The sequence below is a fragment of the Anser brachyrhynchus genome (assembly GCF_964034855.1).
Source record: "Anser brachyrhynchus genome assembly, chromosome: 2".
NCBI classification, from domain to species: domain Eukaryota; kingdom Metazoa; phylum Chordata; class Aves; order Anseriformes; family Anatidae; genus Anser; species Anser brachyrhynchus.
This window is the reverse complement of record NC_137695.1, coordinates 91499707-91521857: the sequence shown is the minus strand read 5'-3', so window position 1 is coordinate 91521857 and position 22151 is coordinate 91499707. Positions and strand designations below refer to the sequence as shown.

The 22151-nt window shown below is 38.8% G+C and overlaps 1 protein-coding gene across 4 annotated transcripts in view; it reads left to right on the top strand.

Moving 5' to 3' along the window:
• The window catches only part of GALNT1 (polypeptide N-acetylgalactosaminyltransferase 1), an 81825-nt gene that overhangs the window by 7371 nt on the left and 52303 nt on the right, over positions 1-22151 (top strand). Inside the window, exons 1-2 of one of the 4 annotated variants that reach the window (XM_080581079.1) lie at positions 9192-9208; positions 15522-15696. The exons of 1 other annotated variant lie outside the window; for it this stretch is intronic. The gene's annotated coding sequence lies outside the window, so the exon portion shown is untranslated. Of the gene's footprint in view, positions 1-9191; positions 9209-15521; positions 15697-22151 lie in introns of those variants that run through there. 2 more of the 4 variants (XM_080581078.1, XM_080581080.1) reach the window with 2 other exon arrangements.

Sequence of the window (22151 nt, the reverse complement as noted above, 5' to 3'; positions counted from 1 at the left end):
CTGCAACCAGTTAATGCTTGAAATCTGCTGTGTGAGAGAAACCAATTGTCCCAGTCTCAGCTGTGATCTGATTCACAGAAGTACAATAATATGTAATTTTCTTGCTCTGGATTATATCAAAGCTTTCTTACACAGTGTTAGACTTTCATGACTATTCCTTTTCTCCCCAAATTGTGCTTTTCCAAACACAGTAAGAACTCAGGGCTGAAACAATGGTTTCTCTACGTTTCATGAGTGTTATGTGTATTTGAAAGACATCTAGAGACTTTTGTTTTAACCACATTTTCCTCTTTGTAGAAAATGTCGTAAAACATCTCAACTTCTGCCAGGAAAACAATGCCTTTTATTTTTTGCAGCATACCTCATGTTATTTGCGCTAGAGTTAATGAACAGCGCTGAGCTGCAGTCACTAGTCTTCACTAATCCACTAGTTTGGATTACTGGTGTTTTTAAACAAAGAAACCACAATGGGATGTTTATTTAAACGAACGGGCTTTCTGTATTGCCACTTCCATGCAGAAGAGCCCAGACTTCAATAGCATGCGAGTCAGGCACTGATTTCTAAATCAAATGTTTGACCTTGGGATCTTCAGAGCTGAATTTGCAACATCGAGGCTGTAAATATATTTGATGCCTAATTTCTTATAATCAAACCATCTTTTGTTGTGGAGGCTAATGAAATTATGATTCACTACCACTTCCGTTTGCAGGGATGAGCTGTGCAATCTATTTCTATGGAGCAGAAACGAGAACAATTTCTTGTTATTCTAAGAGACTGCTGGCTGCTGTGTCCAACATTTGTAACCCATGCTGGCTAATTGGTAGTTTAAAACAGCTCTTATCAATTACTGTTGTAGCATACTAAGCTAAGTTGTTATTTCTGCACTTCTTCCATTTGTGTGGGTCTCTAGCGTGTGGTTGGACGTATCACTAGTTTTTATTGAGAAAGATGTGGATTCAAGATTGGCAGCAGAGAAATGTCTCTGAAAGAAGTCAAAATAATAAAAATAGTGGTGTTTTTTTTTTTTTAATCTAGCTTTACGCATCTTAGACCTGTCTATCTGAAACTGAGCTCATCCTCTTTTTTGGAAAAATCATTGCTTTTTTAGACTGACTTGAGATTTTCAGTGGGGAGAAAGAAAGAAAATTACCTTAAAGTCAAGTTACGGAGAATGTCCATTTTACTATACTGGTCATCCTTGGAGAGTATTCAGAAAATGCCTTATATTTTCCTGTGTATATGAGCTCTTGACATGATTTAATTTACTGGAGATATTTCAATGTATTTTGAATGACTTAATGAGTTCTTTTGTGTCTTAACAATGTATTAAGCCATTACATAAAAGATAAACAAAGATATGCCAGGAGAGGAAGCCAATACTCACTTAAGGGAAAAGTGATGACCAGTATCACTTGAAGTAAATTGAAATCAACTACGACTACTGCTTTGGCATCATGAAACTTGTTGTGGGCTGAGCAGTCACTTTGAGGCACAAGAAGGAGAAAGTTCAGCCAGTCTTAAGCATATAATAGTTGTTGAATAATTATCTTCCTTTTCCAAAAGGGATATTTGCTCCAAGGGAGAGGGGGAATGAAGTATTTATAAATAAAAGCTTGCATGCTTATAGAAGAACACTACTGAAAAAACTCAAAATTTAGGGAGTCAACTGCATATAGGTTAGGAAAATAAATATAAAGAGGCTTCTGACAATCTTAAAACTGTGTGCCTGAAAATGTTTATCTGCTGTAAATAAAGGTTTCTGGAGAAAGTGCCTTGGTACTTTCAGGAGAGAGGAGAATTGCAGAAAAAAAACTTCAATACACAGAGTTTTAAAGGATGTTTGGAAAAACGTGAAGGCACGTGCTTTGGCATATCTAAATGGATCAAATACACAGCCCTCAAGTGATGGAAAGGGCATTTCCCTAGCTCTGTACGAGCATTGGCTGGACTTCTGCTCTTTGCCTGCAATTCCTCTGTTTTCTCATTGCATGTAAGATTATGGTAACTTCAAGCTCTGTGGTACTCCTTGTTGTAAAAGCAAATGCTGTTTTTACTTGAATGCTTGGCCCAGCACAGCATTAAAATGGCAGCTCCTCTTGTGCCAAAGCCATTTGATAGAGTTTGATCTCCTGCTCTGTTCACCTTTTGTCCTCTATCACTCTTTCCCCATGGGCTGTCCCTTCACCTCCAATTTGTTAGGGTGCTTTTAGTCATGTTATCTGACTAAAATATTAAGTTACCAGAGGTTTGAAGAAAATTGGTGCTTCAGCAGAAGAAAACCACATTTCACACAGTCTATAGAGGCCGTAGGGTGAGCTCAACAGTTGCCTATTCTTTTCTGGTCTGCGAGTTCACCAATTTTGTTTTGTATTGTTTTGTTTTGACTGACCAGATGGCACACGTAAACCTTGGAACAAACCATAGCATGTGGTATCTCCTGCTGAGCTGGTAATTAAGTGCCACATGAGAGAGATGATAGCATCACGTGGGGAACGGAGGTTTGGGGAGCTGAGGAATAGAGGAAGAGCTCACAGGGGCCAGCATCAAGGCGCAGAGGTTATCGCTGGTGGCTACAGCCTGTGGGAGATCAGGTCACTAATTCTGCGTTTAACAAGGCAGGATAGCTTGTTTTAGCAAGAGCTGCGTGTGGATAGACTAATTTATTTCTAAGCATCAGCATTCCGTAAGATACTTTTCAGTGTGCTGCTGCTCGTTTTGCAGCTGGTCCTTTTAAATTATTTTTTTAAAAAGGGCCAGCCAGCTGTTGCTACAGTGAACTTTTTTAGAAGATCACAGTGCTACAAGTTAACCCGCTTTGCTTGCTTTAATGAATAGTTGGTCCTGTTTCTTCTCCCCAACACAAAGCTTCCATAGTTTGCGTATGAACCTTTAAACCTGAATTTACTGAAGACATACATTTTTTAATGGGAATAGTTTGGAACTTGCTCTTTGAAGAGGTAATTGGTGTATAATGTGGCTATTTGGTGGGTACACCATCTCCTGTTCTTTTGAGAGGGGAAAAAAAAAAGGCAGAAAAGCAGACTGCAGCAAGATGAAGAGAAGATTAATGTACTGTTCGTACGTGAACATAAGGTGATGCAGTTAGGGATCGTGATAACCTAGATTATTTACTTTCTGAATACCATGGGGAAAAGAAATGTTTGAAGCTCAATTCACCGTCTTTGTACTAGTATTTCCTTCATTAAAATTAAACTGGATACCTTACAGCATTAGGAGAACTGAGGTTTACTTTTTAACTGTGGGAGCTACTTGCACAGAAAGGAGGCATGAGAAAATGAATAAAGAAACTGCTCGGACTTTCTTTAATTTCAATTATTAGACATTTAATTATGACCTAGTTTCTCTGATGGGTGAATGTTCTGCACATCAGTGTCCCAGAAACTATTAGGGAACACTTACCATCCCATATTACAAATAATAGTTTAACAGTTTATAATGTTCTCTCACTTTCCTGAAAGTACGCAGCTAAATGATGTGATTTTTAAGGGCTTCTTTGAATATTGAGAAATCAATGTTAATATAAGAGTGGGCATATTTTTAAGTGTTCTTACCCTTATTTTCTGTTTTTACCTGAATTCTCTGCTATTTCTACATATACTACATAACATAACTTCCTTGTCATCAAAAAGATTATCATCAGAAGAATTGGTAGTTTCAAGCCATGAAATAAACAAATCATAAGAAAAAGCATAGGTTGTCTTAAGGTGTTTTTTTTTTTGTTATTAGTTGTTTGTTACTGATGGTATCTGAAATCTGTGTATATGTTGATTTACCTAACAGGGGTTGTTTTTTATATCAACAAAGATGTGTAAATTATATGTAACAATACATTCTGTTACATTCAAACTTTCCTTCATTCTGGTAGTGTTTGTGGGTCATTGACATGCTTTTCAGAGCCTTGTAAAGTATATGACAGGGTCACAGGATATTGAAATACTGTTCTGTTGGCTCCTCCTCAGCTTTTGATTATTTCAGTGAGTGTGCAAGCAGTAAATGGTCAAATGTTAGAACCCTTTTTTTTTTTTTTTTTTTTAACAGAAAAGGACAGTGCTTTGTTGAAAACTATTTCAAAAAACCCTGGTAGGTTGCCTTGAATAAAAGTTTGAGGTTGAGGAAAATTGAGACTGGGTGTCATAAGTGATTCTATAAAGCATCTTTTAATGATTAAAAGTGGTTGGGTTGGGGAGAATCAAAATTGCAGACTTTGGTAGCATCTGAACAGCTTTGAAGTACGAATTCTGGTAGAAGATCCCACTGATGAGACTAAAGCCATGATCTCCAGGCTTCCTTGGACAACTGCACTGAGCAATGCGAAAGAAGCAATGACATCCCCCTTTTCGCCGTCTTAGTTTACTGTGGCTACTAACAGCACTGGAGAGTCTCCTCTAGTCCATGCTTTGCCTACAGGCATGCACTGGGGGCTCCAACTGGAACTGAACAGGAGGTAGGCAACAGAAAACCAGTCAGAGGAGGAAACAGAAGAACTGAAAGAAAATAAAATGTAAATCTCCTGCTCTAGAGGATACCAAAAGTACTTAAATGGCTAAATAGTATGTCAATAGCTGTTTTGTCAAATAGCAACAGCTATCATTGTGTAGCAAACTAATTAGTAAAAAAGAATCTGCAAATCCCCAAACTATTAAGAGACTGTAGATGTGTAGGCAGTGGGGAGAATCTCCCTGTTGGCAGATGGAAGTTTTGACTGGTATAATTAACCTGTGTGGTCAATGTCAGGTAGAAAAAAATCAGTTTGACCTCCTTTCTCACCCCTCTGGTCTCACTGACAAAAGTCCAAAATTTACTAGCTGGAGGACTTAGTTTCCTTTTAGTGCTTGTTTGTGCTTTCTGGAAATGCAACAAAAAGTTGAAGTAATTACTTTAAATGCTAGAGAATTTGATATAATTCTGGCCAAAGATGGTGAACTGTGATTTTCAGGAAAATATCAGTGCGATCTTTGCAAAAAATGTGAGGAACTCGTATACTACAGTAAAATGTTGTACAGGGATCGTACCATCCGCTTTCATTTACAGCACGGGGCACATCGTTATAGCCCTGGGGTAGGTTGGAATAGTCTTTGAGGAGATGGGTGAGAGAGGTGATCTATTTGGATAAGAGATGATGTCTCCTTAGCAAAAAATTACATGTTAGTCCCAACCAGACAGACAAGATAATTATGTAAGAAGTTAAACGTTCATGCTCTCTAAATAATTGTAGCTTTCTATCTCATACATGTGCCGAAGATATCACCAAATTCCAGTCTTTCGCAATCTTATTTGCCGTGTTCATTCTTGATAAGCAGAATATTGTTGAAATAGTATGAAAAACAGAATGGAAATTTCCAGTCTGTATGGCATTTTTCCATGAGTATGAAAGGCACTTAAGGGTATTGCTGAAAGGATTATATTTAATTCATCTTTTTATTTAGAGTTTGTTTATAACTTATTTTCTGGAAGCTGAAGTGTTCTGTAGCAGAACATACCTACTTACCAAATAAAACGTTCAGATTTTATTTTTGTAGAAGTTGTAGTTCTCACTATCCTTGTCTTTCCTTACAGAATAGCAAGTACCTATCCTAGCTGAGATGCTGGTTATTTTAGCTTTAGTATCTTCATTTTTAGGGGTTGATTTGAAACTTAAACGTTCTGCATTCACACTACAACTTAACATTTGCTGTACCCTAGGACAGGCTTCTATATGGAAGGATCCTGTTTAATCCCTTTCTAGAGCATTCAAACCAAAAGCGTTCCTTACCCTTGAGCAAGCCCAGGTGTTTTGGTGAAGTGGGTGTTGATAAAACTGACATCTTTCCAGCTATGGAGAATGCTAAATGGTTGAAGTTGTCAGAATAGTTGACGAAGATTGCCAACAGGGGAAGTTTCTCAGACCCTGAAGCAGTCTACCAGGTATCAGATTAATAATGCTTCCCTCACCCTGTTAGGATGTAATTCACAGCCTTCCTCGCCCACAGCAGCTGCTGAAGAGCATCTGAAACAACATGGAGGTCAGATACAGAATAACTGAAGAAAGAAGCATTTAGAGAAAAGAGAGAGTTACCAAGTAACAAGTGTTGAAATTTAGTGAAAAAACAATGGCAAATCTCAAAATTGAAGATGTGTTATAGATTCAGGTTGGAAAAGCCCTCCAAGATCATCTGGTCCAACCATCCCCCTACGACCAATGTCACCCACTAAACCATGTCCCTAAGCACCACGTCCAACGTCTCCTTGAACACCCCCAGGGAGAGTGACTCCACCACCTCCCTGGGCAACCCGTTCCAAGTGAACAGTGAAATGAACCTGGCCACTCTTTCCCTTCCTGAAGCCTGTATGGTGACAGAGATGGTAGGTGTTTCTGTATTACAGTTCATTTCCATGTTAAACTACCTTTAACCTGTATCCAGAGGTGGCATTTTCAGAAAGGAGGAAGCATTGTGGGGAATAATATAAAACTGCTTAGGGACTGCGGGACGTTACAGTGCTTTCCTTGGGCTGCGCTGCTGATTTTCAGTCTTTTTTTCTTTTTTTTTTTTTTTTAAATTTAATTTTAGGCATGATGTGTATATAAACTGCACGCCTTCCTTCCTGGATACTGAAATATCTTTTGGGTTTGTGTGTGTAAAACAAAAATGCACTGCAAACAGCTGGCTGCCTGGCTCAGCAACTAGTAAGTTAAGTGAAATAGGGTATTTCTAGGAAGAAACCTTAAGATTTGCAGTATGCTTTGGGAAGCTGTAACCTGCATTGCTGTGTTGCCAAAGGCTATGTTAAAACAGCAGTGCTTTTTTTTCTTCTTTTTTTTGTAGGAGAGCTAATTCATTGCTTTGTTGTTACAGTTTCCTCATCCTTATTATGACAGTGTTAATAGCTCTAAGTATTCTGTTTCGACTGCCTGCTACTGATTTTATAGAAAAGGACAAGAAAGAAGCTCGGACTGGTATTACTAAGTGAATCCATTGTTTCTGAAACTTGATAACGTAACGCTTCCTGTGTTCCTTTGTGGTAAACACAACTTCCTGAAATAGGGACCATTATCTCACCTGAAGCCAGAAAATGTTTGTCTGCCTGCCTGCGCTTGGAAGAACGGAGGAGCATTTTTAAAGTGATCTCCCTGCTCTTGCAAATGAGAAATGATAGTCATTTGTCAGCTCAGCCAAATTTCTGATCCCGTTGCAGGCAGCAGAGCTTTGCTGGGAGACAGATGAAGATATCCAAAACTGGAGTTTCTGTGGGAGGGTTAGTATTTATGTGTATGAAGACATATGCTCACTTAAGCAGTTTGTTGTTTTAGGGCATGTAGACTGCTGTTGACACTGACAGACGGTCCTACTGAAATTTTTAAAATCTGACAGAAGGCAGCAAACCATTCCTTCTCCACTCCCATGGATTTCCCTCCCACAAATTGTTTCACTGAAGCATCAATCTTTTCAAAGAGCTGGATCCACAGCCCAGACTTTTTTTTTTTTTCTGGTAGTGGAGATTCTAGATATTATTTTTGTGTTCTGTGCTAAGTTTTATTTTTTTAAGGTTTACTTTTATGTTCTGTAAGCTTACTGTTTCTTGAGTTAAAGTCCTTCTAATAAACAGTATGTTATTTTGGACTTTGGAGTTATGATCTGCTTGTTCACCTCTTAAACAGCTGACTCTCATCCCCCAGTATGTAATGGAAATATTAATGCTCCAATGTGTGATAATTTAGGGCTTCATAAAAGCTTGTGGACAAGAATACTATTTTCTCCTTTTCCTCTTTGATTAACAACTGCTAATTACATCTTGCAAGAGAATACTTCCTATTTTATATATGAGTTTTTTATGGTTAGATTTAGTTCCTAAGTTAGTAAATATGTAAACAGCCTTTCTTAGCTCTGTATACAGCCATAAATTATATAATTTAGAATGAGCACTCTCTACTATTAATATTTCTTTTGCAATTAAGGTACAGAGCTGAATAGAAAGTAGTGACTTTTATGCCTGTGTGCTGGGGGAAATGATTTCTCAGCATCTAAGCAGACAATTAGATGTGTGGAGCAGTGGCTTTACATTGGGGACTTTATACCACTTAGCACTCCGTTTATTATCTTCATGAGAAAATATTATGTTATTGAGATCCTTTGTAAATGTTGAGAAGCATTGTGTGAATCTGACTTTTGCTCGTACAAGATTAGTAGTTGATTTATCTCAAGTGCTGATTGTTGTGAGTGCTAAGTCTTAGGATCTTGCTTAGGTATGTCCCCCCCACACTCTTTTTTGCTTTCATTAGCGTGCTGCAGTCTACACTAAAATTGGATGGGGAGTGGATTTTGGAACAATAAGCTTTTGGTTAGATGTGGAAGAGTTCTGTAGTTCCCTTTCCCTACTGATAAGGTAGAGTTGCTGTACTTTCATTATCCCATAATTGCCTATTGCTGGTGCCACCTACAAGCTTACTTCTTGGTCTGTGGAAGGCTGAGGCTGTGATCTTTTAAGCAGCATATTGCGACATAGTTGAACTTCTGTAATTTTGCATCCCCCCGGTCATCCCTGACGTAACAGGAAATGTTTGTAGTTACCTCATTCTCTCTAGTTCTATTTTAAAAAAGCATCACTGGAAATGGAGAACTTGGGTATGACAACAACTTAGAGTACACTTTTTTCCCAACACTATTCTCCCTCATCCCTGTAAGCTTTTTCTGTTGGCTTTGTTTGTTTTTTACTTGGATCAGATCAGAATACAAGATGTTACGAATTATTTGGTTGGTTATTATACCTGAGAATAGAGCACACGGCTTTCTTGAAGCTCTGCTGAGCGTTGCAGAAAGCATTGATCACCACAGGACACGCAATTTTGCTGGTCACTTGCGAGGTCAGCCGTGAGTGATTTTAATACAGTTGGCGTGCAGGAAGGGGTTGAGGTTCTCCCTCGTTGCTGCTGCTTGGTTTAATGCCGTTGCCATTCTGGCTTTACCGGCTCTTTTTTTTTCCTCCCGGAAGAGGACTTCTTGGGTTGTTACATAAATGGTATTTATCTGGTGCCTCCTGAGCCGCATGTGACTCTTGTGGTGAAAGAGTTGCCAGCGAGGTGCAGTCCGTGGCTGGTATACCAGAAGTGTGCTGTCTGCTGCCGGTCCCACCTGAGCTCTCACAAGTCGGAGGACAAGACCAGCGCTGAGACTGCTGCCGAATGGCGTAAGGAGGCGGAGATCTGGGGAGGTAAGCGCAGCTTAGTTAAGTTTTCAGTAGCCCATTACAATAGAAATATCACTGAAAAACTGAATTACTGACTCTTAAAAACAAACAAAAAAAAATACCACCACCACCAAAACAAACAAACAACAAAGTGTGTGGTTGTACTGTAAATCTTATCCCTTATTGCAGTTGCACTGTAAATCTTACTTCCTCACTCCTCCTGCCCGTCCTAGCGGCCGCTTTGTCAGCTGGAGGGGCAGAGAGGTGCCTGTTGCGTTTTGCTCTGTGGCTCACGTCCTCCATATGAATCCGGGCTGGTTGTTTTGCATGCTGGCGGAACAATGCGGGTAGTGTTTCCTGGTGGCTGAAGAAAAGGTGCAGGGGGTGTCTGCCAGCTCCCGGCAGTCAACACACGGCTCTTTGTTGATGGTCCTACTGAGAGCAGGCAGGCCGGGGCCATTGATGCTCCAGGCTCGTGCTTCAGGCTAATATACGTTAATGCTATCAAAACAAACTGGTTATGCTCATTGCTTTGCTCGCCTTTTTGTATCCTGAAAGTTGAGGAAGTCTTCCGTCATCTTCGTGGGCTGCAGCGCTTCTCCTGACGTGCAAATAATTCGGGGTTTTTTGGAGAGCAGTTGTGAGGTTTTGAAAGATACCTTTTGTCTTTTAAGAGTTGTGCGATTCTGATTAGGTACTGTTGTAGTTAAGAAAAAAGTATTTCCCAAGAGGTTTGCTAGTAATGATGGTGAATGTGATAGCAGAAGCCTTAATGCTGAGAACAGTAGATTGTCTGGCATTTTCTTCTTTCCCTTGTGCTTTCCAGGAGCGTAGTACTCTCAGCAGAGTGAAAATGAGCTTTGCTCTGGTCCTGATTGGGGATGGGGGAGTATTTTACAGTTGACTTCTAAAAAATAATATTTACTTAAAGAAGAATCTGTGGGTTGGCTTCTGTTGCTTTGAGTCAGTGTCCCCAGACAACAGAAGAAGGCAGGAGGCCTGTGAGAGGAAGGCGCTGCCGCACTCTGTGTGGCTGTACTTGCCCAAATTCTTGCTTTCTTGGTGACCAACCTACTGAGGATGGCCAAGGGCATACGCTTCAGATATCAGCCCGATTAAAATGACTGTTACCTTGACAATCTCTTACAAGTTTGGGGGAGGTAGCATGATAGCAGTATGTACTTTACACCTCTTAAACACATACCAGTATTTATGATTTGTTGATTGTAATTTAAATGATGCCTCTGAATCTCAACTTTTTTTCTGACAAACTGCATGCAAAATAAGTGCTTGTGTTGTCTTCACTAAGAAAGGCTCATTCAGCTGATTATTTTCCTTGCCATCTTTCTGTGTAAGATAAAGCCACAGAGAATTATGGAACAAAACTATGATGTTTGTGCTGTACATTCTGGTTTTATTTGTATTGTTGGTCACTTCAAGACCAACAGGTAGAAGATGCAATTTTCTCAGAGTTATAAATCTGGTCCCTCTCTGGAGTTTCATCGCAGGCTAATAATTTTTCTCTTTTCATACTTTCCTTTTCACTCCCTTGCTCTAGTATTTCTGACTGTGTGCAGAGCTGTGCCACTGGTCTGAGCTTGTAGAAGAATAAGCTGACAAAACAGACTTGGTTACATTCTTTATGGCAGGTGTGTGTAATTTTTTTTGGGGGAGGGGGAGGAGAAGTGTCACTGAATAAACAGAAATTGACTGTACTGACTGCAAAGATAATGGAGTGACTATGGGTTTTTTTTTGTGATGCATATTGTGTTTAGGGAGAGGTGAAAGTGGGATAACGAGTGACAGTTAGGAACAGACATCTCGTTGTGCAGAAGTAGCTCTGCATGATTGTTGCTGTTATTAACTTCCTTCTGGCACGGTTAATGTTTTCTGAATAATAGCAATGCAAATATTGAGGCTGTTTAGTATAGACGCTTGAATGGGAGACAATTATTTGTTGTGGTCTGCAAACACTGTGGCTTCTGCTGTCTGAATAAGGCCAGCACATTGAAACGTCTGGCTGAAATTTGTTGAGGCTTAAATAAAAGCTCCAAGTATTGCATTCCCTGACATGCCAATTTTCATTGCCCAAAAGAACCTTTCTTCAACGATGGGTGCCCTTTCTGGTGGGTGCCCTAGCTTTTCTGCAGAGGGACTAGTGCATGGGATGACAGAAGGTTTAGCTGGTAGTAATGGGGTATAAAACAGGGCAGTAGACATGACTGGTAAGGGAGATCGCTGCCATGAGTCATCCTTACCTGATTTTCATTCTGTGAAATACTTGGACCTCATGTGCGAACTTCCTACAAGCAGAAGCTGCTTGGATGCTGTCTCTCCAAATTCTAACATCCCAGCTCCAAAAACTTCATTTTAAGTCTGTAGACTGCTTGTATGGACAGTTTGAAGAGAAAGAAGTCTTCAGTTTGAATCGTGTAGCAGTGTAACATGGTACGGAGCATTGAAAATGGGTGCTTACGGGTAACCCTAGCGTAAGTACTCGTAATTGCTGTGGCAGTAGATACCTTATTCTTTTTGATCACTTGCATGTTCTCACATCCATGCCTCCTAAGCCACTTGCCTGCCTACATCAGCAGTGCATATAGGTTTTGACTATTTTCTGGGTTACTTAGGTTTTACATCAAGGAAATGGAAAGTCACAGTGCAGCTTCTTCAGCTTGGTTTCTTTTTACCCATTTCTAGCTGAGATTACTTTTGTTTTGAGCCTGAACCATGAGAAAATCATCGGCTAGTTCTACTGTGCCTTAATTTTTGTTCTTAACAGAATGTATTGGAAAACCCAGCTAGAGCAGAAACGTAGGGAAGAGGCGTAGTGGCAGGTAAGACAGTCTTCTCTTTGAACGTGCAGTTTGGGGAAGCGAATTTGGAAGCCTTATTGTGAGTCTCAGAGACACATGATCAAACCAATCTAACTTCCTCTACAACAGGAAGCTTGTGGACTGGAGAAAGCCACATGTGATACTCTTACAGAGCAAGCTAAGGAAACATGGCCTAGATAAAAAAAAAAAAAAGCTATTTTAGGATGTGTGTTAAATCGTTAGCAGTAGCCAGGGTTCTTTCTCAGTGGTTCGCTTTCAGAGGGGGAAAGGATTTTCTGTGGGGGTTTGTGTAGTTCTTTCAGTTCGTTGTTCTTGTGTGTGAACTGGATAATTAAATGTGAGAACTGGCCTTTGGGAATAAATTTGGATACATCTGAAGTCAAGATGACAATTCAGAAGAATCTCGAGTGTTGGAAAGATGGCCTGAAAGAATAGAATGTGGTTTAGTAGATTAAGTGAACTGTTTCAGTTTTAGGTAAAAATAACATAAAAGTATAAGATGGGAAACAACTGCTGAAGTAGTTCCTGCCACCCCATCATCTACCCCAGTCTAGAACAACCCATGGATTAACAATTGAATGAGTGTTAACAATACAATGTTGCTCAGGAGGAGAGGTGTGTATGTATATTAGCATGAATATAGAGCGGTATAATTTGTAGGACGTGTATAGTTGAATCTTCTGCTCTGTAGTTTATTGTAAGGTTAAAGTGCTGTATCAGTTTTTGGCCGTTGTACTTCAGGAAGGTTGGAGGCACAGTTAATTTGCCTCAGGAGACCATAGGTAATGACTGGAGATTTAGAAAAGATAATGTGTGGAAGGAATGATTGAACTGGTATTTTTGTAACTCGGGGGAAGATCAAGGGAAACCAAGCTTTTAAGCACGTGGAAGTTCACTGCAAAATGGCAAACATTTGCCTTGGTAGGTGTGCCGTGCTTAGTAATGACAACACAACCCATTCTTTGTGTGTTCTGCTCTCATTGCTAGCTTCTTGTTTGCTTGCTTGTTTTGTAAGAGCTGTTTCTGTCCAGTTACTGATGGGCTGATACTGGACAGCGCTGAACAAAGAGCGTGTCATCTTAAGATCCTCTGAAGAAATGTATAAATCAGCCATGTCCCTAAAAGATAAATATTCATCTAACCAGATGGACATACAGATAAATATTTAGGTTAAAACTTTTGACCAGAGGGAAAACTTGATCCCAGCATGGCCAACTGCTTATCCTGTAACGGACAGCAGTTAATATCTCTTCCCAGTTTCCCCATCTTTAAGAGTGGATCATATTCTCCACCTATGTAAGGCACCTAAGTTTTACTGAAAAAAATGATATAAAAAAGCTAACTTATACAACACAAAAGTTCACAATATGTTGTGGTTTAACCCAGCTGGCAGCTAAGCACCACACAGTCGTTCGCTCACCCTCCCCCCTCCCTCTCTGGGTTGGGGGAGAGAATCAGGAAAATGAAACCTGTGGGTTAAGATAGAGACAGTTTATTAGGACAGAAAATAAAATAATAATAATAATGATAATAGTACTACTACTAATAATGTGTACATACAAGGGATGCACAATGCAATTGCTCACCACCCGCTGACCGATGCCCAGCCTATCCCTGAGCAGCCGGCCCCCCACCCCGGCCAGCCACCCCTATATATTGTTTAGCATGACGTCAGATGGTATGGAATACCCCTTTGGCCAGTTTGGGTCAGCTGTCCTGGGTCTGTCCCCTCCCAGCTCCTGCTGCACCCCCAGCCTGCTCGCTGGCAGGACAGAGCGAGAAGCCGAAAAGTCCTTGGCCTGGTGTAAGCACTGCTCTGCAACAATTAAAACATCGGTGTGGTGTCAACATTATTCTCATCCTAAATCCCAAACATAGCACCCTACCAGCTACTAGGAGGAAAATTAACTCTAACGTAGCTGAAACCAGGGTATATATTATAGTGATATGTAGAATCTAGTCTTTGTATTTAACCTTCTTGAAGGCTGTGACTAATTTGCTTTAACAAAGATGGTTAAGTCTCTTTGGATTTATGTCATGATCTCTTAAAGTAAACGCTCTCAGAAAGGTACCAGTTGTTATTGATGTTAGGTGTCCTGTTGGGTGTGCCTTGTGCCATCTTGGAAATCTTATTCTTATTTTTTTTTTAAAGGATTGTTGATGTTCTTTTTACTTCTGGAAGATCCGTAATCCGTTCTTTTAAAACTCGGACTGCAAGCTACTTCTGTGAATGTAGAACTGCTTAATGCATGCAGATAGAATAGGAGTAGCACCAATATTGTGGTAATTTATTCTGAAATGCAGCAAAAATTATGAGTTGATACATCTGCCTTTTCTTCTTTGGTATGCAAAAAAAATAGGAAACTGTCAACTATTATAGTTATCCCTATATTGAGGCAGATAAAGTAATAATTTGTTTTGGAATAAGCAGTTGACAAACATCTTTTCTTTCACTGCCAATCTTGTCTTTCCTTACCATGTATTTCATCCACACTGTTCTGTTATCATAGTGCTTATAGCATCTTCATTTTTTTTTCTGTTATACCTGTTTTTTCATCTGGTCTGGGAATACAGAAAATTATCAGTTTAAACAGATATTAAATTATTCAAGTTTATTTTTCTAAGTTCATATATAATACAGCAAATACAGATAAGCTCATAATACATGGCTAGTATTACCTAAGTGTAGGCAAGTTATGCTTGTATTAAAAATTGAAAAATATGCTTTCTTGCCTCTGTTAAGATGTTTTGTTTCCTTTTCAGCTGCTTAGAATTTCCTTCAGGTGTTGGTGCATTAACCAAGTAAAGGAAGAGATTTGAAAGAATTGCTTCATGCGATATTGCTAAAATTTTAACAGCTAACACTTGAAGAGCCTCAGAGATCATTTTTCAGGTGTCACATTTTTAGATTTGAAAAATCATCAGTTCTTAAGCATCACGTCTGTGTTAGTTTAATAACGCTTTCCCCCCAAGCTGTCATTATGAATGCTAATGTTTAAATTGTGGGTGAGAGATGAAAGAATGTAGGAAAATACATCTGTAAACTACAATATATATGAAAAAATGTAGCCCAGAAGAATGATCTTCTAGAGAGCTGCTCATGTGAATGTGTGCCATGAAGAGGCTGTTTTCTAGCCTTATTGAGAACAGTTCCCAGTTTGTTGTGCTAAGTGCTCATGATTGGATAGAGGGCGACATATATAGAACTCAAAAATAGATAACTGCTTATTTAGGAGGACAGGCAGTCCTCCTACTCAAATCATATAATCTGAAAGGCTACAAAATGTTGATGACTTGTTCTACCTCTCTACTCTACCCTGCATATGTTGTTTTCCTCACAGGCTCTTTTTAGCAGAAATCTTTTGGCTCCTTCTCCCTTGCACAGTATTCTGGATTTTGAAGTCTTAAATAGTTGGGAAACTTTCCTGACCTTTGCCTTTCACATCAAGCTTTGCCAGAATTGAATTTGGAACTTATCTGAATTTCTGTTCTTCTTTTAGGACAGCCTTAAGACATTGTGGATTGAAGACCTCTGTGGCTTCTATGTTCATGTCAGAATGGCCTAGACCAGTCTGTTGCTCTATGGTTCCTACCACGGGTGCTCTACAGCAATGCAGTGGGATTTCACCACCAGTGCTTGTGGACCATCCAGATGGCTGTAAACCTGCAGAGGAGGTTAGTGCAAAATGTAATCCAGGATTTTTTTATACTTTGGTCAGGTTTTTCTGCTTTGGATGAACCTTAGAGTGAAGGAGGCACTTAGAGAATGCATGTATTCTGCTAATTTGCCGTTCGATATGCCTTAGTTCTGTTCATTCAGGGTCCTGGTGGGCCCATTCAGTTGTCTGAATCCATTAAACCTTTTAGATATTTGCACAACCCTAATTTATCAGTTACTGCAATTGTCTGCTGGTAGAGAAAAATTCCATGTCCAAGTGAGTAAAGCACCCCATTTTTAGTTCTCCTAAACTCTACTCCCACAGTATGGTATCATCTTGAAAAGCAATCTATGCCACTGAGCCAGAATTCAGATCAGTCCTCCAGACATAGAACTCCTGTGCTGTAGCTTCTAACAGAAACATGCTTCACTGTGAACGGCAACTAAACCTGTTTTCGTTTGTTATCGTGGTTTTTTTTCTACATAAGCACAGTTTTCCTTAAAGCATCCTTGTTGTACAAGAGATGACTTATTAAAGTACAGCTGTGTAGTTGCCGCCTGCCCGATGCAGCGTTTAACAGCTACGTTCCTGCCAATCCTTCTGTCTGTGTGCATTTCCCTCTTGCTACTGCTTTTTTAATCTCAATTGAAACAAGATGAAGAACCAAAGTTTAAAAGAACAAACAGGCAAAACTGTGATAAGACAGCTCTGTTTCCTTGGCAGAAAAAATGAACTAGCTGACTTGTATTTAGTGCTTCAAATGTCTTCCATTTGCTATCCTTGATATTAACGTTTTGTGCTTATTTGTTTCGCCTTGATTTTTTTTTCTTCCTGCTAACCTGTCAGTGTCTTTCATAACGGTAATTTTCACAGACTTAGCCTGAAGAACTTATCTGGGCCAACTTTGAAGTTCAGGTTCAGTGGGGGCAAAAAGGAAAAGTCCTGTTTCAGGTCTAAGTGGATCCTTTTCCAGACAACTTCAAAATACCATAATCCGGCATGTGCTCTTAATGCTTAAGAAGTATCCCTTGAACAAGTATCAATTTAGAAGAGAGGGAAAAATCTGTCCAAAGTTACTACCTAGTACTGTTGAATATTAGTAGCTACATAGAATAAAAAAATAGCATAAAAAAAATAAAAAGCAGAGTACATTTTTTATTTCTGGGTTTATTGGTTATGGTGTCTCGAGCTGTAGCTCCACTGCTATTTCTTTCCCTGTAGCCTAGCCACTTGTTCTGTGGCTGTTGGCTCTAATGGTGTGTTCAGCTGGGTAACAGATATGGGTAGAAATTGCTGCAGATGGGAGATACTCAATCAGTCTGCATTCTTTGGTCATTCTCCTGTTGTATCAGTTCCTTGATTGACTTTGTTGCGTTGCTGCATACGTTTTTGTTGGCGGGCATGCTGTGATGAGAGGAAAAAATGGAGTAGCAATAACTTACATGAAATAAGTCTTAAAATTTAACATGAGTAAATCTGCCACTCTAATTCTGTGCAATTAAGACAAAAAATCCAGAAGTACTAGAAAAACATTTATTACAGAATGCTGAAGATGTAGTCTTCTTCAAAGCCTCTGTAAATAGCTTTGTTTAAATATTTTCCAGGATTTAAGTCAAAATTAATTTTTTGCACTAGCAAATTTTTCTAGCTTTTGAACTCTCAAAGGAGTTTGAAATATGAGGGGTTTGTTCCTGTTTAAAAACAACAACAACAAAAAACCATATTTTTGAAGCTGTTAACAAATCAGATTTGCTATTTTCTTTAAAACTCAACATTTCCATGCTACTGATTTCGATCAATTGTGACCTTGAATGCTAACTTTTTTGTAGTTTTTTGATGAAATAAAAGTTGGAAAGTCTGCTCAGTGGATCTGCTTAACCTTTGGATTTCCAAACTGGAATTCCCTCCACAAATGCGATTACAATGACCTAATCATGCTACCCAAGAGTTTATTTAAATATAGCATCCACATTTGATGTAGACCTCTTTCTTTCTTGTTACATTTTCCCTCATCAACAATGGTATGCTTTTTATGATGGGGTGTCCAGAGTACAGAAGAACGTTCATTCTGAAAATGAAAAAATGCATTTTTTTTGTCATACTTGTCTGATTTTTAAATGCAGCATGCTCTTGTTCTCAATGTTAATCCTTCATGTTTTTAAATTTCAGCAAATCAAGTTTAGCTAGTGGATATTTTTGATTAATTATTTGGAAATACTGCTGTAATGAATATAAAGAGGTTTAAAATATTTACTGTGGTATTGGAGATGTCTAAGAAGAGTCTTCAGTGTAGCCAGCATTTAGTTTGTCTGGAAAGACCAGCAAATGAGATCTTGCTGTCTATTTTTTTAATTTATTTTTTTTCCTGAGGTTATCTAATATGTCAGGTTGGATGGAGGAGGAAAGACAAAGCAGTTCACGATGAAATTACTAGGCTGGATTTCTTGTCCTCCTTAGTCTGAGTTTTTTTTCTATGTAGTTTCTGTATTCCCATTAAAAGTGGTTTGACGCTGCTGGCTGACCATAGATTGCCTCTTAGTTGCCATCAAGCTTCTGTCAGTCTTCGTGGCTATTCTGTTGGGCTCTTCACATATTCATGTTTGTAGGGACTACTAATGTACAGACTGGTTGATTTATTAACATTAGCATATGACCTGGCCTAAAGCAAGTTCTCTCCCTTCCACTTAAGGGAACACGGAAGCTATGCCTGCTGGTAATTTATGAGCTTCCATCATTTAAAATTATCTGTTTAAACCCTTTCAGAAAGGCGTATTTAGTGGATAGGTGAATACTGTGTGGTTAGGGCTTTTTGAATCATATGAGCAGCTGTACATTTCTTAGATGGGTGGCATCTAAACTCCTTTCTTCCCATTCCCCCTTCCTCTTTCTCACGTTAAACAGTCTTGGTTCTGGCAGCAGCAGAAGGACACTTTTTCATCTGAACTCTACTTTGCCTGTTATCTTCATACTTTAATACATGATAGCAACCTAGGAGATATAGGTGGAAGAGCAGTGGGGAGAGTGTCAGCTTGCATGAAATAGCGTTGGTCAGAGCTGCTGCCTGCCTGAGAGTTAGGGGTAGTTCGCTTGAATGTCCAAGGAGAAAATGCTTGGGAAAGGAAAGGAAGAGTAGACTTGTTGTGAATGTCCCCAAACTTCAATGATTTCTAAATTTTAAAGGATTTCTGCTTTATCAATCTGCCTGTTTTGCTTTTCATCTGACAGTTCCTTCCTTGTTTAACTATCCAAGGTAGAACCCCAAGATACAAAGATTGCTTACTTCAGAGACAGACTTTCTGTGGACAATTTCATGAGTCCTTGAAGAAAATCTTGTGGCTGTTCTTTTTTATACCACGTGCACATCCTCTTGAGTTGACAGGGGAAATGAAGAAATTAATCCGGAGAAATATCATGCTGTGTGTTGCCAGAGATGTCTGGGACAGAATTAGGAGAAATTAAAGCGACTATGAATAAGAGGGAAAGGGAAGGGCAGATGAGAAGAATCTTATCCTTAGTGCATTACTGTGCTTGTAAAATAAGTATAAAATAGTTGTTGTCAGCAGAAGTTACCTGCTGAGTGGAAAGCTTTATGATGTGAAAATTGATTTCCATATGTTAAAATATGCTTAAAAGCTGTATGGCCTGTCTGCATAAATACAGCCATTTGCTTTCTATGTAGAATTTATATTTGCATGTGGATGTAGCAAAAGATAACAGGCTTAGTGAGAAACACTGCAAGGATTTCATGAATCTATCATGAAATTGGACAATGATAGACTTTTTTTTTCCATGTCTGATCAGCTTTTCTCTATAGAGAAAGAAAAAAAAAACTTAAAATTTTTCTTTAGATTTTTTCTTTTTTATGGATAACTGTTTTCTCTACATTTCAAAAAATGTTCAGCCCTGCAAAACTGCTGAGCTACTTTTTGTTAGAATTCTGGTGTTTTTTCTAGGCATAAATGTGTAGGTTTTTTTTGTTAGAGTATCTCTGGCATCATTGTTAAAAGGGTGGGAAGTAAAATGTTAACAAAACATTTGAATTTTGTACCATTCTTCATTTTATTTAAAATAATCTAATCTGTATTTTAAATGATTGTTTTTTTTGGCAAATTATATCTCCTAATTCTTTAAATCCTGATGCCTAGTCACTTGCACTATATTATTCATCACTTCTTAACTTGATATCTGCATGCATATGAACTGTTTCTAAGTTCTGCAGTTACTCTAGGCAGAATTCATCTAGCTTCTCTAGGATGAACACTGTTGACCCTATGTGTAACATCATTTTTTCTTTATCTGTATTGTTTGCAAATCTTCATGTATTTTATAACACTTGCAGATTTTTGTGTATTTTCCACAAATATTGCATACAGAGGGAAAATGTTCAAGTATATTTTGTATTTTTTCAGGTTCCCCTTTGGGATTATTAATCTACAATAGAAACTTTTCAGGGTTAGAGGTTTCTACAGTTAGTCACATAAAGATGCTTGGTTCTGTTCTCTACATTTTACCCTATCTTTCCAGAAATCTCCTCGATAATCTTTTCTTCTAATCAGCTGACTCTGCTTTTCTTTCACTCAAATTCTTGGCCATTAGTGATTCATCCTTAATGACTATTTGCCAATGTAATTTTACACTATCTTTAAAAGCTTTTGAAGAATTAATGAACAATTTTATTCCACTCTAGCTTTGTTTTCGATACATATCTAAATAATCGTAAGCCTTATGGAGGCTGGATATCTTAAAACATTTGAGGCTTGTCTTGTAAGATTTAACACTTTCTCTTAACACACGAGGGTGATTTCAAGGTCTTGTAAAAGATTTGTTCACTTGATTGTTCATAGTCTGCTTAGGTCTTTGACCATCTTTTAAAAATGTATAGCTACCTTGGTGACAGTGAGTTCTTCTGACCTGAGAGTAGTCAAAAATTTTCCCTTGAAATTTGTGATTCTTCAGTGCTAACAGCTGAGTTAGGTGTTTAGTTTTCTTCCCGTATAACTTCTATCTTAATAGCAGAATATAGAATAAATAACACCCTGCTTTGTGTTTGTCAGTGTCGAGAAGAATCTCTGTATATTTCCTCAAAATACTTCAGAAGCGAATATTACCTGACATTTGTAACTGTTGACATCTGCAGACTGAAGAAAATCATCTGCAGAAAATTGTTGAGTATTTGACACATCTGGATGAAGAGTGATCTATTGAAGAGGAGAGTATTTACTTTAGCTCAGTCTCAGCTGGTAAAAACTGAATTTTCAGATTGACGCTATAATGCAGAACTTTAAAAAAATTTTTGAATAAAATTTGATTTTTCCAGACTGCAGAAACATTGTAAAGGAAAATGGAAAATACGAGCATTGAGAATGTGGAACAGCTTTCTGTGTTTTTTTCCTGCTATGTAGTCTAATCTTGTGCATGTGATTTCTTAAAGAAGATTGTTTTCAATAGAAAATCTCACTTTTTAAGCAGGAATTTCAACTTTAAAAAAGTCCTGTCAGCTAGCTAGTTCTACTTTATAGCTCATCTTGCACCTGTCAAATGATTTAAAATAGTTACTTTGGAATGGGTGACTCGACTTCTCGATTCTTAGAAATTCCTGAGTGCTTGCATGCATTTGGTCTTAGTGAACACACACTTTGTAAGGCCAAGGGATGCGTTTTTCGGCTAGAAGCCTTCATGCTCTGTTACGTCATGTCAAAAGTCTGAGGATCTAAAATACATGGAGGTGTTTAAAAACTTTTGTAGCAGATAACAAATGCTGAGTATACTAATGGCCTCATCTCTACCTACTATTGTGAGGCTATAGCTTTGTAATATCAATTTTGGATAGTGAAGCTTTTTTTCTTCAAAGATCCTTGGAGCCTGCATTTGTCTCTGATAGTGAAACAAAAAATTACTTTGTTTTAAATAATTCTTTCTCCTGACTAATGGTAAACTTGCAAGGTCTGTAGCCCATGTGACGGGACTAATTTTCTTGAGGAAATGGAGGTGGTCACCTGTGACACCTGTGCTGATGGGAACTGGATTTTCTTCTTCTAGTTCTGCAGTTTTGGGGTTAGAATACCATCCACTGCAGCTCTTTAGGGATTTCTCAAAGGCTAGAGTCAGTTTATAGCTCTGGGATGCTGATCAGGAGGAGTGTTGCTTTAGTGGAAAAGCCAAGTACTAGGTAAAGGGGAGCAGAAGGCTCAGATAGGTAGATAAATCTCACTGATGCATCTTCAGGCATTGACTGGTGTGTGTCAGGGATTTATGAGCTTTGTGCGTTCCTAGCGCTGACATGAAAATCCTCACTTGCTGCTGCTGATAACAAAAGCTTTTCGCTCGTGAATCACTTATTGTCTTCATGCTGCCTGCAGTACTCACTGATGAAAATACTGCCTGTATTCTCTGGCTGGTTGTTACTCTAAGTCAAGCGCACTCAGTAGCCCTCCCAGAGTGTGCATGTGAAGTAGCTATGGCTCTGACGAG